The sequence below is a fragment of the Saimiri boliviensis genome, chromosome 1, assembly GCF_048565385.1.
Source record: "Saimiri boliviensis isolate mSaiBol1 chromosome 1, mSaiBol1.pri, whole genome shotgun sequence".
NCBI lineage: Eukaryota > Metazoa > Chordata > Mammalia > Primates > Cebidae > Saimiri > Saimiri boliviensis.
In genome coordinates, this window is record NC_133449.1 from 194609591 (window position 1) to 194628051 (window position 18461).

Here is an 18461-nt window from a genome sequence, read left to right on the forward strand (position 1 = left end):
CAGCCTTGGTGCCTGGCACAGAAGTTAGAGTTGCTGTTGTCATGATTGCCTCAGAAGAGAAGTGTTGGGGCCCCTTTTCCTCAACCCCTTTCCCCTCCTGGGGTTGGTAGCTGGTTGACTGGTTCTTCTATTCACCTACCCATCTATCCATTCATTCACCCATCCTTCCATCCTCCTTCCCATCTTCCATCCATCCCCCTATTTCTGCCCTCCAACCCTCCCACCCTCACTCACTTGCATCCCTCCATCCCTCCACCACGAATCCATCCACCATCCATCCATCATCATCTACCATTCATCATCCATCTACCATCCACCCACAATCCCTCCATCCACCTACCATTCCATCCCCCATGCATCCACCCACCATTCATCCATGTATCCACCATCTATGCATCCACCCGTCCATCCTTCCCAGGGACCCACAGTCTTCTGTAAAGGAACAGAGAAATATTTTAGGATTTATGAACCATCCAGTCTCTGCTGCAACTACCAATTCCACCACTGTCTTGTGAAAGCAGCTAAAGATAATACATAAGTGAATGCACATGACCGTATTCCAGTAAAAGTATTTACAAGAGTGGGCAGTGTGCCAGATTTGGCCCTGAACCATAGTTTCCCACCCGTTATCTATTCCTCTGTTCGTTCAGAATACGTGTGTGGGTGTCACCTATGCCAGGCTGTGCTCTAGGTGCAGGGACAGGGTAGTGAAAGAGACAGCCCTGGTGCTGGCCTCCTGGGTGGTGCATTCCAGCAGGGCCAGGAAGATACAGCAAACTAGAGCTGCATGGTCTGTGGTCAGGGTGTGGTGAATGCTGTGCAGGGAGGGAGCAGGGAGAGGGAGCAGGGTGTTGGAAAAGGGGCCTCACTGGTGAGGGTGAGCCCTGCAGAGAGAAGGGGCCTGAGGCAGGACTTTGCCTTGAGGAACACAGGGCAGCCCTTATGGAGGGAGAGAGGGAGGTGAGGTTGGGAAACCTAAGCAGGCCACAGGCCATGCCAGAGCCTGGCTTCTCTTCTAAGTGTAGGGGACAACATCTGATTTGCGTTTTCTTCCCCCAAGACAAAGAGTTTTGCTCTGTCACCCAAGCTGGAGAACAGTGGTGCCATCTCAGCTCACTGCAACCTCCACCTCCTGGGTTCAAGCGATTCTCCTGCCTCAGCTTCCTAAGTAGCTGGGATTATAGGCGAGCACCACCATGCCCAGCTAATTTTTGTATTTTTAGTAGAGACAGGGTTTCACCATGTTGGTCAGGCTGGTCTTGAATTCCTGATCTCGTGATACACCCACCTCAGCCTCCCAAAGTGCTGCGATTACAGGTGTGAGCCACCACACCCGGCCCTGATTTGCGTTTCTTAGAGGTCAGCTGGGGCAGAGGCAGGCGTGGTGGCTGGGAGGTGACAGCTGCTGCTGCATTCCCAGCACAGGGGATGGTGAGGAGAGGAAGCTGCCACCCCCCGTACCTGCCTGACACCCAGATTCTCTCGTCCCAGGCCCTCTTGGTCTCCAGAGAGCACATCCTGTGTTGGTTGGGCTCCTGCTGTATTCCCGCTGCCCGCTGGGCCTTGCCCCAGCCCAAGACCACGGCCTACACCTCAGCCTGACCCTCCGAAACCACAGCAGGCCTCATTCGCCTGACTTCTTCAGGGAGCTGGAGGTGGATGGCCAGGATCTAGTTCACAGTCCCTGGGGAAGATGCCCCGACTTCCCTCCCGTTCCTCCCTGGCGAGCGGGTCCTCACTGCCTGGGCGGCCCCGCCATCTAGTGGCCATCTGAGGAACTGCAGACTATCGCCCTGGATGGGGCCAGAGTGTCACTCGGGGTGGGGGGAACACCTGCTGAACCCCAGGCCTGACCCTGGCGCCACCAAGCAGCTCCTCCACCGCCCCAACACCCAGCCCTTCCTGTAACAGATAGGTAGCATCTGGGCTGCCCAAGTTTGAATCTGAGCCCAGCTGCGTCCTGGCACCTGAGTTTCCTCCCGTGTAAAATGGTATAATTGCACTGGCCCTATCTCCCATGGGGTTAATACTGCAAAGATTAAATATGTTCATAGGCATAGATTGCTTACAGCAGTGCCTGATGGAAAACAGCCACTATGTAAGTACTTGCTGTCATTAGCCATTATTGCCCCCCTCTCCTCCCCCTCCTGCCTCCCAGCAGTCCTGGGAAGTAGGAAGGGGCAGAGTTTGCCTCCAATGCCTACCCTGCCCTGACTTGGCCAGTTCATCTCAGCAAGGAACCTCTCTGAACATCTGTTTCCTCATCTTGGATCAGGTATTTCACAGGGTAGTTTTTGGGGGTCTGAATACCAGTTCCTACTGCCTGCACAGCCAAGGCATGTGACATAGCAGGTGCTCTATCGGTGTTTCCATTCACCTCCTGTCTCCCTGGCCGGGTGAACTTGACCTTGTGACTTTCCTTTGCTGAGTCTCACTGTTCCCCTCTGTCAAATGGGAACATCTACCATCTCCCTTGCAGAATCGTTAGGAGGAAAACAGACATTTGTACAACATCTGCACGTAGTAGTTCCTTGTGAGAAGGGAATTCCCTCCCTTCCTGGCATCTGGAGCTGGATGAGGATGGCATTTGTGGGTTGACAGTTCAGCAGCCATGTCCATTTCAAAGTAACTTCTCCTTCCAAGGTTCTTGTTCTCTGGGACTTAGTCACTTCCCCTCTCCCAGCCAGGCTCCTGGCTGCTCCCGGACCTGTAAGCCCCATGCCCGAAGGAACCGGATGCCTGGCAATGAGCCTGTGGTGGACACTCAGCAAGTGGCTTATCCTCTTGCTTCTCTGTACCCGATTTATTTGGGACAGCCGTTCTGGTTCCTTCTCACTCGCTCCATTCTGGGATCTGTGGAGTGGACAGAGGCTTTCCCAGCCTTGTTTGTTCTTCCCCACAACCCAGTGGCCCCAGGGCAGATTCAGGGAGGTCAGGCACTCACCCAGGCTGCACAGAGGCAGGTGGGAGCCCTCACTCTTCAGTGATAACCAGTGAGGGGCTGAGCTCAGACGCAGAGAGCCGTCCAGGGCTGACTCCGTGTGGTCTGCACACTGTCCCCTGCCCCCACCTGCCTGGTAGGATCACACTGTGCTCTGTGAAATTCCACAGGAGTCCGGGGCTGTCCGCTCCTACCAACTTGGTTCTTCTCAGAGATCGACATGCTTCTGCATGTGTAGTAAAGTAAGCACCATGCATTTGATTCCACGAGCTACTGTATTAAAATGCCAACCAGCAGGCTTAATGCAACAGACATGTCTGGTCTCACAGTTCTAGAGGCCAGAGGTCCAAAATCAAGTTGTCAGCAGGGCCGCACTCCCTCTGAAAGCCCCAGGAAAGATCCTCTGTACCACCTCTGGCTTCTGGTGGTGCTTCCCCCACCCTAGGCTGTGGTGGCATCATGCCAGTCTCTGCCTCTGTCCCATGTGGTGGCTTTCTCCCAGGAACAGCATTCATTGGGTGTGTGACCTGCCTTCATTCACTGTGGCCTCATCTTAACTTGATTACATTTTTGCAAAAAACTTGTTTCTAAATAGCACCACGTTCATGGGTATGTGGGGTTAGGACTTCAACATATCTGAGGAACAAAATTCAACCCATAACAGACACATGTGTGCATGCGCATGCACACACACACTCATAAGTCCTGAAAAGTTTTGTGAACCACTGTTCTGTATGTTTTTCAGACCTTGGAGCTGAGGCCCAGAGAGGGTGCAGCCTTTTCTGAAAGGTGCACAGCTTGTTAGCTGCAGTGTCTGGATTAGAATACAGGGTAGCTGAGGCTCCTTCCCCCGCAGGGCCTCCTCCAGGCTTGTGTTCTCTTGGGGCCTCTATGCCTCTCCCCAGCCCCATTCTAGACTCACCTGTCCTGGTCCCCACCATGCTCCCAAGGCTGGGCACCTGCAGAGATTGAGGTAAACTGCTCCGTGCCTGAGGTGTTATGCCAGGTGTTACCCACGTCTCCTTGAACTTGCTTAGATCTTTGGAGTGGTTCCCATGTGAACTCGGAAAGCCTGGGCTGTTGGCAGAAACACCAGGACACTGGGAATGTTAGAAACACAAGTGCCCGGGCCACCCTCAATCCAATTAAATCAGACTGTCTGGGTGGGGCCTGGGAAGCAGTCATCGCTAAGTTACCCTGTGGTGGCGGCAGCTGCTGCTGGGTTGGTGGGCTCCTAGATGGGTGTTGTGTTTTGTCTTTTTTGTTTTTGAGACAGGGTCTCGCTCTGTCGCCCAGGCTGGAGTGCAGTGGTGCCATCTTGGCTCACTGTAACCTCCACCTCCCAGCTCAAGTGATTCTTCTGCCTCAGTCTCCCAAGTAGCTGGGACCACAGGTGTGTGCCACTACACCTGGCTAATTTTTTGTATTTTTAGTAGAGAGAGGGTTTTACTGTGTTAGCCTGGATGGTCTCGATCTGACCTCATGCTCCACCTGCCTTGGCCTCCCAAAGATATGGGCCACTGTGCTCAGCCTAGATGGATATTTTTAAAAATTTATAAATCTATTTGTTGTGAGACTGGCTAATTTTCATATTTTTGGTAGAGACAGGGTTTTGTCATGTTGCCCAGGCTGGTCTCAAAACTCCTGGGCTCAAGTGATCTGCTTACCTTGGCCTTCTAAAGTGCTGGGAATACAGGAGTGAGTCACTGCATGCGGCTCTGAGTATTTTCACAGGTGCTTTCTGTGATGGAGCACTGGGAGCCTTGGGGAGGGATGTGGCGTGGGGAACCTGGTGCCCTGGAGATCGGGCATGGGTATTGTGCCTTCCCTTGGTTTCCTATAAGTCCGACCGCAGCCTCCCCAGCCAGCCCCTTCCTGAACCTGGAGCTGGCAGGGGACAGAGACCAGGGTTAGGGCCTGGGCTAGGCTCCACTCAGGCCTCTGTCCTCCCCTTCCCAGCTTCACATCTCTGAGGCTCAGCAGGTCGGCCTATTGGGCCATGTCTCCACCTCGGCTTCTCAAAGCCTGGTCCGGCTGGAGGGAAATGTGGACAATGGGGAGGAGACAGTGAGGCTGTCTGTGTCTCAGGCCCCAAGCTGTCTCCAGGACTCTGTGGCCCATGAGGAGGGTGAGTGGCAGCTGGGTCCCAGCTCAGCTCGCTGGGTCAGGGCCCCCATTGGCTCGAGAAAGGAGAGGGGTCTGGGCATTAAGATCTCAGAAGTCAGGGCTGGGCGCAGGGGCTCACACCTGTAATCCCAGCACTTTGGGAGGCCAAGACAGGAGGATTGCTTGAGCTCAGGAGTTCGAGACCAGGCTGGGCAACATAGTGAGACCCCTGTCGCTACTTAAAGAAAGGCCTGGTAGGGTGGTGTGCTCTTGCGTCCCAGCTGCTGGGAGCAAGCTGTGATGGTGGCACTGCACTCCTGCCTCAGTGACAGTGAGACCCTGTCTCCAGAAAAACTCAGGAAACCCTGTCAGGACTGCATGGCATCCCTCCCTAACTGCCATTTCAGGTGAGTCTGCTGGGAAGGGTACAGAAAAGGGGGCTTCAGGTGGCTCAGCAGGTTGATGGAGGTGGGGCAGCACCGGGTTCTCAAGTCCTAGGGCTTTGAAGCTTGGCCCGTGGCAGTGGGGAGCTACAGAAAGTGGTGGAGGAGGAGTGGGTGGCTGGAAACATCATGGGTGCCCCAGCAGGTCCCCTTCCGGCTCCAGGGGGCAGAGGAGAGAGAGTGGTTCTGCGGGTGCATGCCCATGGGCGAACAGCGGAGGCAGAGGTCCTGTTCTGGGATAGCGGGCAGCCCTTCCAGCCCCTGGGACGCCTGACCCTGCAGGCTGCCAACCGGAGCCTCCTGCTGGCTGCGCATGGCTGCCAGGGGTGCCTGCTGGGCCATGTGGAGGTGAGAGGGCCTGGGCTGGGACCTGGGGAAGGGGTTACCATTCTCTCCCTGGGCAGAGGCCACAGTGCCAAGAGCTCTGAGCCCTTTGGGTCCATCTGTGTCCAGAAACCACAGCAGACAGCCCCAGGGTGAGGCACACACCTGCCACTGGCACTGAGACCTTTTGTCTATTTCATTCTTACTTGGCCCCGAGGGAGTCCCAGCCTCTTCTCTGTCCTCATGGTCCAGGATGCAGTGGCTGCCTCCCAGGTGCAAGCCCGGCTGGAAGAGAAGGTTCAAGGCTTGGGTGCCTCTGTGAGAAGTTCCCATCACCTGGTGGGTAGCACAGAGGGGAAGGGTTGGGTGGAGAGCTCCCCCTCTGGCCTGGCTTGTAGCCCTTACTGGCCAGGCATCCCACCCTGGGCAGGAGTGTCTGGGGCTCTCTCTGCCCCAGACCTCACCCCAATTCTGCCTCAGTTTCCCTGACCAGGTACAGCCAGCAGGCACCCTGGATGGCATAGCAGGCCTCCTCCTATAGCTGTCCCAGGGAGGGCTGGAGGCCGTGCAGGCGAGTGGTCAGGCGGTCACTACCTTGTGGGGCCAGAGACAGGCCAGGCAGGCACTGACCCAGCACCTCTTTACCTGGACCAGCTGCAGGTGGGGCTGGAGCAGCTGTGGAATGAGCTGGAATGTGAGTGTGGGAGGGAGGACTCAACCCTGTACCCAAATCCCTGCCTAGCCTGGGGCCCTAAGCCCTCACATTGGCCTATGGCACTGTTTTAATCGGAAGGTGGCCTTGCTTCCCACAGGCCTGCAGCCCAGCTGTGTTGAGACCCCCGCCTTATTTCTTACAGACCTACAGCCTTGGGGTTTTTTGTTTGTTTGTTTGAGAGTCTCGCTGTGTTGCCCAAGCTGGAGTGCTGTGGCACAAATTTGGCTCACTGTAACCTCCACCTTTCAAGTTCAAGGGATTCTCCTGTCTCAGCCTCCCAAGTAGCTGGGACTACAGGCTCTCACCACCATGCCCAACTAATTTTTGTGTTTTTAGTAGAGATGGGGTTTCACCACGTTGGCCAGGATGGTCTTGATCTCTTGACCTCGTGATCCACCTGCCTTAGCCTTCCAAAGTGCTGGTATGACAGGTGTGAGCCACTAAGCCGGGCCCAACCTTCATTTTTTGGTGGACTGCTGTCTCAGGGTGCCCAAGCTAATAACGCTCGTGCCTGCTGCCTAGGCTTCTTCAGTCTTCCGCCTGTCTTGTTTCTGTGAAGCTCACTGCCTCGGGGTCTCTTTCTGGTTCCACGGTGAGCTCTCTGTGGCTGTGTGGTCCTTAAACACTCACACCTATTACCCCAACCGCCCTCCTGGCAGGACTAGGAACTTCTGGCCTCTCCACCATCCGCGGCTAATGCCAGGCCCAGCACGGAGCCCCCAAGACCCTGTCCAGTGCCAGGGTGGGCATCCCACTGACTGGCTGTTGAATGTCACCTCTGCATCCCCTCTGCTGTGCCAGAGTCCCATGGCCACCCACAGGGCAGTGAACTAGGAGAAATGCTCCAGGACTCGGCACACTGTGCTGTTTGCGGCTGTGATTGACTACAGTGGGAGGAGGCAGGAGTGGCGGCACAGGGAAGGGGGCCAGGACAGAGTCCAGGGGAACCAGGGCCAGCGCCCAGTGTCCTCTCCCAGTCCCAGTGCCTTCACACGGGATACACTTGGCCATCCCAGCAGTATGTCACCCAGGGTGTTTAGTGGGGGCTACCACATAGGCAGGTGCTGCCTGGCATGGACTATACTGTCAGACTTCTAGGAGGCAAGCAGGGGTCCAGCATAAGCCATGTTTGTACAAACAGTTCAGGTGCAGAGAGCCTCGTATCACTTCTAGGATTCTCCCTCAATCCAAGTTCCCAGACAACCTAGGAGCAGGCCTTGCAGAGGCGGCTCGGGTCTGCTGTGACAACTTGCCTGCAGTCACCACTGCCTGCTGCTCTATTTCTTTTCCCCCACTCCCCCCATCTTAATCCCAGGAACAGGCCCTATCTCCTCGAGGCCTGGGCTGGGTCTCCGAGCTGCCCAGAGGCCTCATGGTGGGTGGTGGCTACCCATGGCAGGGCCCCTGGACACACTGAAGGACACCAACTTGGAGGTGCCACTGTGGGCCCTGGAGGAGGTGTGGTGGGAGCAGGCAGAGGAGGCCATGCAGTGGCTGCAGGCCTGGGTGCCTGCAATGCCAGGCAACGGGGGTCCCAGGCCCTTCGGGGCAGCCCTGGGGGTCTTGAAAGGTGCCCTGGAGCTGGTGAGTGAGAGCAAGGATGGGGCGTGGCTGGCAGTTGAGGATGACCGTGACAGCTCTCACTGTTCCCTCCCTCTCCAGGTGGCCCACCAGATGCTGTCTTGGGCTGAGGCCGTATGCTCACGGGCACTGAAGAGGCTCTGCAAACCCCTGCTGGACCTGTACAGCCTCGCAGCCAGGTAGCACAGGGTTGGGAGTGGCGCGTCCGGCGTTCCTGCCACATGTCAGGTGCAGCGCTGAACGCTTCGACATGCCCTGACTCACTGACTCCTCTGACCACCCTGCACAGAGGCTTCTTCACCCCCCATTTCACAGAAGAGGAAGCTGGGGTTTCTTCCTCACTCCACAGAGACCTCGGGAGCACGGTCCCAGTGCAGGCAGGAATTTAGGAGCTGCAGAGGAATGCAGTGGGCGAGGCCGATGCCTGCCTTCAGGAGGCCCACTTCTACTCAGAGACAGACATGAAGCACAAGAAATCATCTACAGCAGGGTGTGCACAGCTCCCTGCAGGGAGCCTGGGTCACCTCTCAAGCAGGCCATTCTGCTCTGTCACATTTCCTTGGTTTTGTTTTGTAATCATTGTTTTTTATTTTTTTAGATGGAGTCTCGCTCTGTTGCCCAGGCTGGAGTGCAGTGGCATGATCTCAGCTCATTGCAACCTCCGCCTCCTGAGTTCAAGAGATTCTCCTGCCTCAACCTTCCGAGTTGCTGGGACTACAGGCACGTGCACTACCGCACCTGGCTAATTGTTTGCATTTTTAGTAGAGACAGGGTTTTGCCACTCCTGGTTGGTCTCAAACTGACCTTAGGTGATGCACCCCCCTTGGCCTTCCAAAGTGTTGGGATTACAGGCATGAGCCACCACACGCAGCCTGTTTTGTAATCTTTTAAACACACAAAAGCCCTTTTTTCTTGCAGGCTGTGCAGAAGCTGGCTACAGGCTGGGTGTGGTCCAGTGCTCATTATTTACCACCACTGAGCCATACATTAGGTGACAAATGCTAGAGAAGGAACATTGGTGAGATGGTGGGCAGGGGGATCCTATGGTGTGGCCATGGCCCTGCTTTGAGGAGAAGGTACAGTTTGAGCAAAAGCCATGTGGCCAGCGTGGGAAGAGCACTACAGGTGGGGGCACCACCTCACAGAGGCCTGGGAGAGGGATGTGCCTGGCCTGTTTGTTTTTAAGATGAATTCTCGTTCTCTGTCACCCAGGTTGGAGTGCAGTGGTGTGATCTCAGCTCACTGCAACCTCTGCCTCTCAAATTCAACTAATTCTGCTGCTTCAGCCTCCCATGTAGCTGGGATTAACAGGCATGCGCCACCATACCCAGCTAATTTTTGTATTTTGAGTAGAGGCGGGATTTCACCATATTAGCCAGTCTGGTCTCAGACTGCTGGGCTCCAGAGACTCGGCCTTCCAAAGTGCTGGGATTACAGGCATGAGCCACCCTGCCTGGCCTGGCCTGTTTGAAAAGCAAGCTGGCGGGGCTGAAACAGAATGTGAGCAAGGGAGAGTAGATGCAACTGGGAGGGACTGGGAGGTCCCAAGGCTGCGGGTTGAGGGGAGGGCTCTGGCTTCTGCTCTGATCTAGGAAGGACGTGATCACCCTTTCACTTCAAAGGGCCCCTTTGGTTCCTGTGTCGAGAACGCGGCGGTGGTGGATGGAAGTGGGGAACCCAGTCTAGAGCAAGGGCTTTGGGGACCAGTGTCCTTTTCCCTCCCAGGCACATGGCCCACCAGGACCTGGGTTCCAGGCAGGAAGGCAGCCCCCTTCTTCTGTGCTGCTGGCCTCATGGTGTCTGGACTCTGGCTGTAACTAAGATTCCTCTGCATTGGCTCTGTGTGCCTCTGTTTCCCCAGCTGTAGAATAGGGACTAAACCCCCAACATGGAGAAAAGTCTCCATGTAATACAAGTTCCTGCTCCTACCCTCTTGCAGTCAGAATGTAGACTGAGGAAGGGAAGAGCTCCCACGGCAGGACTTTGGCTTGGTTGAAGAATCACCTGCCTGGTTATTTGCCTACCTGGTGAGTGAGATCTGGTGGGGGTGCCAAAAAATGGATTCAATGGGCAGGGAAGGTGTTCAGGCTGCTTCCTGCCTTTAGCTACAGGGCCTCTGGGCTCCCCAGAAGGTAAGTGAGGCCACCTGTCCCTGTACCCCCTCCACCGGCCCATCAAAAACAGAGTGTGCAACATTCCTCTTCCCACTCCACCACCATGTGAGCCGAGATCTCCCTGATCATTCAGGTCTCACAGGCTTGACCCCTACTCTACATATTGAGAAAGTTCCAGTCCTCCCTTCAACTGTAGAAATTTCCTAGACCTGTTGGTCAGGCATAATGGCTCACACCTGTAATCCCAGCACTTTGGGAGGCCGAGATGGGCAGATCACTTGAGGTTGGCAGTTTGAGACCAGCCTGGCCAACATGGTGAAACCCTGACTCTGCTAAAAATACAAAAATTAGCCAGGCATGGCAGTGAGTGCCTGTAGTTCCAGCTACTCCAGAGGCTGAGACAGGAGACTCACTTAAACCCAGGAGGGCAGAGGTCGCAGAGTCAAAATCATACCACTATACTCCAGTCTGGGCAACAGAATGAGATTCTATCTCAAAAAGTAAACCAAAACAATTTCCCAGAACTTCCAGCTCCTGTCTTTGGCATCTCCACACACAGACCCCATGCTGCCCAAGACCCAGGGAGCAGAGCAGGCATAACATCAGACACCTGTGTCCTCAAAATGGGGCAGCTTGTTTCTGTCCTGGCCTCGCCCCCCACCTCTGCTGTCATACTGGCCTCTGTCCTCTACCTCATGATGGGATTTCCTAAAACAAAGACAGCCCCCTCCCTGAGAGGCATTCCCATGCCCTCCACAGCAGAGTTCTTCCTGCAGACCTGTGAGCTCCCCCTCTGCAGCCAAAGAAAGCAAGGCTTGGCCAGGCACAGCGACTTATCCTGTTTGTTCCCTCTAGGAACAACTCAGTGGTGGTGATGCTGCCACTGCTGCCTCTGGGGGATGAGTCCCTGGATGTGGCCCAAGTGACCAGCTACCTGGTAGAGGAGAAGCTGCTGCGGCTGCTCCAAAAGCTTTCTGGGGCTAATATGCTAGCCGAGTTCTGCTGGCTCAGAGGCCGCCTGCTGCAGAGTCCCTGGGAGTGAGAGTCCTACCCTGGGCTGTGTTGCCCTCCTCCCCATTGGCACAGCAGCAGGGCCATGCAGGGGCAGGTACTGTGGGGGCACAGGGAAGCCTGCAGAAGCTCATGGCATCACAGTGCCAGGCTCAGAGCTTACTGGACTGCCCAAGGTTCTATGGGACTGGGGCTGAGGCTGCACATCCGGCTTTTGTCCAGAATATAAGGCCTGGCCTAGCAGAAGAGTATAGCAGGCGGCTTAGGGCTTCAGGCCAGCCCCTTCCCTGTGGGCTCTGCTGGAGCAGAAGGCAGATCTCCCGTTACAGCTGGAAGGGCACTAATTGAGTTCAGACTCGCCAGTCAGGGGTGACCTGCAGCAACAGCGGTGCTGGGATGACCAGCCCTGGCTCTGGGCTCCTGGGGAGCTTACATGTGGTTCAGGTGAGTCTCCTAACTGCTGTAGACTTGGCTTCCTCCACTGTGAAATGCAGGTAACCACGTGGCTCGCTCACATGGGTAAGGAGCATGTACGGTTCTTAATGCATGAGGAAGCCCCTCATGTCCATGGGGGAGCCACAGTACCCAGGCTTGGCAAGGAGTGGTTTATCTGTGTGGGACTCAGAGGCCTAGGGCTCTCTAGAAGCGTGGGTGCAGTCATGTCTAAGCAGCACACCGATGTTGTAGAAAACACCCTGGTCTTCAAGTTGTGTGTATGTGTGTGACCATGGGCTTCTCTGTGCCCCTCAGGTCTGACAGCTGACCGCAGGGTGGTGCCTCCCTCAGGATGCTGGCCCTGGCCATCAGGTGCCTGGCTATGCACCATGGAGGGTGCTTCCCTGCAATGGGCACGAGCACCCCCAAGGCACAGCTCAGGGGCTGCGCTGGCTGGACTGGTCAGACCTGCTCCTTCACGGGCCATCTCTTCCCTACCCTGATGAGGGCCGGTCTGCAGGCCGTGGTTTATGTTTGAGGGAGCTGTTGACCATCCACCTAAACAGTCAATGTTTTTCCCCGCAGTAGCTTCCTTCAGATTAAATGGATGACTTGTATGATCTGTGATTTTTTTTTTTTTGAGACTAGGTCTCACTCTTGTCATGGAGTGCAGTGGTGCTATCTCGGCTCACTGCACACTTGACCTCCTAGGTTCAAGTGCTCCTCCTGCCTCAGCCCCTCAAACTGCTGGGATGGCTTAGTGCCGCCGTGCCCGGCGGATCTGTGAATTTTAAGTGCACGATTCAGTGGCTTCTAGTTTATTCAGAGTTGTGCATGCCTCACCACAATTGATTTTAAAACGTATTTATCATCCTAAAATAAAACCCTGCAGCTACCAATCTGCCTGCTGTGTCCATGGCTGTGCCTGCTCTGGACATCTGATGTAAATGGAAGCATAGAATACGTGGCCTGTGAGCCAGGCTTTGTTACTTAGCACAGCATTTTTGTAGTGGGTCTCAGGACTCCATTCCTTGTTAGGGCTGAATTGGCCATAGACTTTCAGCTCATGTCATCTTGAAGCTGGCCCCACTCACCCTGCCTTTGGGGCTGCTTCTCCCCCGACCATGCCCCGGTGGCCGGGTCCCAGCACGTGGTGACCTGGGACCCCGGCACTCAGTGTGGCAGCATCCTGCTGGCCCAAGACTTTGTTCACAACACATTTGCCCTGATACTGAGTCAGACAGGCTTGGGACTCACAGCCCTGACCATGGAGCTGAACCACATGACTCTCATCTTCTACCACAGCCTGCAGGTGAGGAGAAGAGGCCCGAGCTTCTCCCAGAGACCTGTGCCTATGGCAGTTTGCCTGGGGGGATGGTACTTTCAAGCTTGTCCCCCGAGTATGGGTCAGCCCTCCTGCCCATCTCCTCTGGTCCACAGGCTTACAGGCTGTACAACTCCTCCCTGCCGGGGCAGAGCTGTCCAGATCTCCAGCTGCGTCCTGCCATGACAAGAAGGCACGTCCCCAGGATTGAGCTGGCCAGTGAGGACAGAATGTCTGTCTCCTATGACATGCCCACCAGCCTCTGCAGTCTGACTCTGGGCCTCTGGCACCACGGTGAGTCTGGGCCCCAGCAGCGTTGGCCCAACCAACAAGGGCCTCTTCAGGAAGCACCATTCTCAGCTTCCAGTGCAAAGGTCCCCAGGCTGTAGGCGGCGACTGTGGATGCAGAGCCTCTGCTGGCCTTGTCTCTAGCATTGCAGCATGTTACTGACCTTGTGTCCAGATGATCGAACAGAGGCCCAGGGCTTTCTGCCCCTGTCCCTGGGATATGTGGCTTCAGGGCGGAGTTGGGCCTTCTGTGGTCCCTCTGCCAAGGAACACAAAGGAAGGGCCTGGATTCTGGCCACTCGAGCTGAGGATGTGGGGAGGGGACAGGGATAGGGGGACACATGCTGTCCCCCTATCCCTGTGCTTTCTCTCCCTCCTCTGATGAGGGTTTGGAGTCAGGGCCCTGGGCTCCAGGAGTCCAGGGTGGAGGTGGTGGGATTCTACCGCTCATCAGTGTGCCTAGACTCATCTCACACACTGATCCCCTGGGGGAGCATCACAGGCTCACAGGACCTTCTCAGCTTCCCTCCTCTTCACAGGTATATCCACCAGCCTTCTGGGCACCAACAACAATGAAGCAGGCAGAGCTGATGCTGCTTGATGGCTCTGTGGCCTGCAGCCTGGAGGAGCTCAGCCTGGCCTGGCAGATAAGTGGGTGTACCTGCCTAGCCTCTGTCTGAGGCTCTTCAGGGCTGCTTGCTGCAGAGTCCCCTGAGAGGCAGGTGGCCTGCTGGCTCTGTCGAGGACTTTGCAGGCCCAGGGTTTGGGGGAGTCTTCTGCTGAGGCTGAGGTATGTGGGGAGCCACATGGTCCAGCAGGAGGCCTTAGTCTTTTGTCTGTCCTGCCAGGTGGATGATGACTGCAGGATGACCGAGAAGACTCAGCAGGCCTGCCCAGGACAGAGCCCCGCCTGCCGGGCCTTCTTCCAGGACCCCCGGCTCCAGCTTGGGGAACTGCTTCCCGGTGGTGAGTGTGAGCCTGGCCCGTGGGGCCCAGAGAGCCCTTTCCCTGATCTAGCCTCAGCCCCTCTTCCATGCCACTCCCCAGGGTAGGGACAGTGACTGGGTGCCTGTGATTTCAGGTGGACCCTGCACCATTCCTCAGACTGTGTATGAAGGATCCATGTGGCACCTGGGAGCTCCAGCCTGCCTGCACCCTGGTGGCCGCCTATATCCACCTATGTGCCTACAGTTTCGTGCCCCTGGCCCTTCCTCCACAGTGCAGCAAGCTGCCCCAGCCGGCTGGCACTCTGACCCCTGTCTGGCATCTGCCTTCCAGCCCGGAGGGAAAACCTGTCTCTCTCTCTTGCCAGGGAGGACAAATACTCAATTGTCATTCAAGGAGCTTAGAGTCAAAACAAAACATTTACAGCCTGACACAGCTTGGATTTGTGTCCCCTCCAAATGTCACGTTTGTTAGAGGGTGTGCATCCTTCATGGATGGCTTAGCATCCTCCATTTGGTGAAGCATGAGTTCTTGCTCTACTAGTTCACATGAGAACAGTTTGTTTATAAAGAACCTGGCACCTTCTCTCTCTCTTTGCACCCACTCTCATTTCTGCCATGATTGTAAGTTTCCTGAGGCCTCACCAGAAGCCAAGCAGATGCTGGAGCTGTGCTTGTGCAGCCTGTAGAACTGTGAGTCAATTATATCTCTTATTTATGAACTGCCCAGGCTGGAGTGTAGTGGTGCAATCTCGGCTTACTGCAACTTCCACCTCCCAGGTTCCAGCAATACTCCTGCCTCAGCATCTCAAAAACACAGGCACATATTTTTGTAGAGATGGGGTTTGGCTGTGTTGGCCAGGCTGGTCATGAATTCCTGACCTTGGGTGATATGCCTGCCTCAGCCTCCCAAAGAGCTGGGATGACAGGCGTGAGCCACTGTGCCCAGCCTCACTAGGGATTTGAATGTCCACCAGTTTAGCGAAAATACTCAGCCCCCATTTTCCCTCTGCTCTCATACCACATCACCATCAATACAGAAGATGACTTCTGTGAGCAAATATGTGGGGGTTTGTCCCCACTACCAGGGCATCCCTCTAATTCAGTTCTAACACTAGCTACCTTGAGATAGCACCAGAGCCCGCATGGTGAGAGACTCTTCAGCCAGTGCTGCATATGATTGCTATAGCCAAAGCCCCACCTAAGGGCATATAAGTCAGTGGCAATAAGAGGAGTGGACTTCCAAGAGCTTCAGATGCCAGAATTAGTGGCGGCCATTCACAGACATTTAAAATGTAACAAATTCAATGGCAGAAGAGACAATCAATTGGAAAATATGACAAAGGGAGGATGAAGTGAGAGGATCTAATATGTCTCAAATTCCAGGCCAGGCGTGGTGTCTTATCCCTGCAATCCCAGCACTTTGGGAGGCCAAGATGAGTAGATCACCTAAGGTCAGGAGTTCGAGACCAGACTGGCCTACATAGTGAAACTCTGTCTTTACTAAAAATACAGAAATTAGCAAGGCATGGTGAAATGTGCCTATAATCCCAGCTACTCGGGAGGCTGAGGCAGGAGAAATGCTTGAAACCAGGAGGTGGAGGTTGTAGTGTACCGAGATCTTGCCACTGCACTCCAGCCTGGCAACAGAGTGGGAGTCTGTCTCATAAAACAAATTCCAGAATGAAAACAGAGACAGGACCCAGGACGCACAATCCCCAATACAATAAATCCATCCATGCCTAGACCCAGCAAAACAAAATTGCAGAAAAGACAAAGAAAAGGTCCTAAAAGCAACTGAGGAGGGTGGAAAGAAGGAAGAACATGCTCATAATTGCTGTCCCAGCAACAGCAACAGAAGACAGTAGAATAATAGAAAATAAGCCTGAGGTTAGAATTTTTATCCAGCTCAACTATTACTTAATAACCTCTCAGTATTGATCTGTCTAGAGATAGCTTTACCACAAATGGACACTTACTCAAGGGATACGTCCACATGTTCATTTACATACTGTCTGTGTCTCCTTTCCTGCTACATGGCAGAGTATTTGCAAGAGACCATATTTTTGCTCTCTGAAAGACTATGAGGAAGATGGAAAGAAAAGCTACAGTTTGGGGAAAATGTTTACAAACCACCTAACAGACCAAGGACTCATCTCCAGAGATTCATCTCTAGAATGTGTAAAGAACTCAAAGCTCAGACGTAGGTCAGGTACAGTGGCTCACACTTGTACTCCTAGCACTTTGGGAGGCTGAGGCGAGCTGGCTTGAACCTAGGGGGATCAAGGCTGCAGTGAGCCATGATCACAGTACTGGCTGCATGACAGTGAGACCTTGACTCACTAAACAAAACCTCCAAAGTAAAAAATGGAAAATAAACACATGAACAATGTTTATAATCCCAGCCATAGAGAAACAAGGTAGAGCTACATACCTGAGCTCCAGTGAGTTCCGGCACCTGTTGGTGAGTTCCTGGGACTCCACAGCATAAAGCATTAGTTGAACATCCGAATGGCCAGGTTGTGATTTCAGCGTCCACTTATGAGTGTGCTATAAAAAGCACCATTCTAGTACCAAAAAGGTGGTGGCTGCTGAGAATCAAGCTAGGCTTAGAGGCAGGAATCAATGTCATGGTCTACCAACCAGATCTTCTCGGGAAGCAGCCTTGGACTCACGAAGGGCCAAGACAGGAGGTGATGTGGCTCCATGGGAAGGCTGGAGAATCTGTCAATCAAGCAGGAGCACTCGTTGTTTTGAACATATAAAGGCAAAACTGTCAGCTACTACAGCCATCAACAGAACATCTGGGAGGACAAGCAACTCAGATTTATAGCCACGGGGTAACAATGGACTCTTATCTGCAGTTAAGGTCCTCTCCCTTCCTCTGAGAGTTGGTTTATGTATTTTTTTGAGACAGAGTCTCGCTCTGTTGCCCAGGCTGGAGTGCAGTGGCACAATCTCAGCTCACTGCAACCTTTGCCTCCTGGGTTCCAGCAACTCTACTGCCTCAGCCTCCTGAGGAGCTGGGATTGCAGGCATGTGCCACCATGCCCAGCTAATTTTTGTGTGTTTTTAGTGGAGACGGGGTTTGGCCATGTTGGCCAGGATGGTCTCAAACGTCAGACCTTGTGATCCGCCTGCCTCAGCCTCCCAAAGTGCTGCAAGTACAGGTGTGAGCCACAGTGTCTGGCCAGGTTTATTTATTTACTTTTTTTTAAATCGAGGGCTAAATTCTTCCCCTTTCTTGGATACAAATGAAGTATTTTAAAAAACCAATTACAGTTAACGTTTGAATGACAAATTAAAAAGTGATTATAAGTTACAAAATAAAGGCATCTTATGAACTCTAGTAAGAAAAAGAGGAGGAAATTAACACACTTTTTATCTTTTTGAGATAGGGTCTTGCTCTGTCCTCCAGGCTGGAGTACAGTGGTGCAGCCTCTCAAGTAGCTGGGATTACAGGCGTCTGCCACTATGTTTTTGTATTTTTAGAAGAGACAGGGTTTCACCACATTGGCCAGGCTGGTCTCGAACTCCTGACCTCATGTGATCCTCCCACCTTGCACCTGACCAGAGAAATTAAGACATTCTCAGATAAACAAAAGTTGAGTGATTTCATTGCATTTGGACCTGACTTACAAGAAATGCTAAAGGGAGTCCTTCAAGTCAAAACAAAAGGATTCTGGGTGGAAATTTGCAGCCACGTATGAAGACCTGTATTACCGTGATTTTGATTCATATCTCTATTATTTTATTGGATTTAAAAGAGATGTATAACCATAAGCCTATGTTAAATATATAATTTATTTAAAAAAATAATTAGGCGTGGTGGCATGTACTTGTAGTCTCAGCTATGGAGGATTGAGTCCAGGGCCTGGAGGTTACAATGAGCTATGACAGTGCCACTGAACTCCAGCCTGGGTGACAGAGTGAGATCCTGTCTCTAAGAAATAGATATGCTTTGTGACAAAAGCAACATAGGAGGGGACAGAGCTGTCAAGTAGAGTATTTGTATGTGATTGAACTTACTAGTTTAAAATCGATTGCTATAACTTCATGATATTTTATGTAATCCTCATGGTAATTACAAAGAAAATATCTATAGAATGTCCACAAAAGGAAATGAGAAGGGATTCTAAGTGTGTCACACAAAAAAGTCAATTAAACACAAAGGAGGGCAGAAGGAAGGAAATGAGAGCAAAAACAAACCATAAGCCATGTAGAAAACAATCCAC

At 53.5% G+C, this 18461-nt stretch overlaps 1 long non-coding RNA gene and 1 pseudogene across 1 annotated transcript in view; both read left to right on the forward strand.

The window, feature by feature from the left end:
* Positions 1 to 14949, forward strand: part of LOC120365306 (uncharacterized) — an 81389-nt pseudogene extending 66440 nt beyond the window's left edge.
* LOC141582884 (uncharacterized) overlaps positions 1 to 18461 on the forward strand; it is a 154282-nt gene that overhangs the window by 110058 nt on the left and 25763 nt on the right. The window lies entirely within an intron of this gene.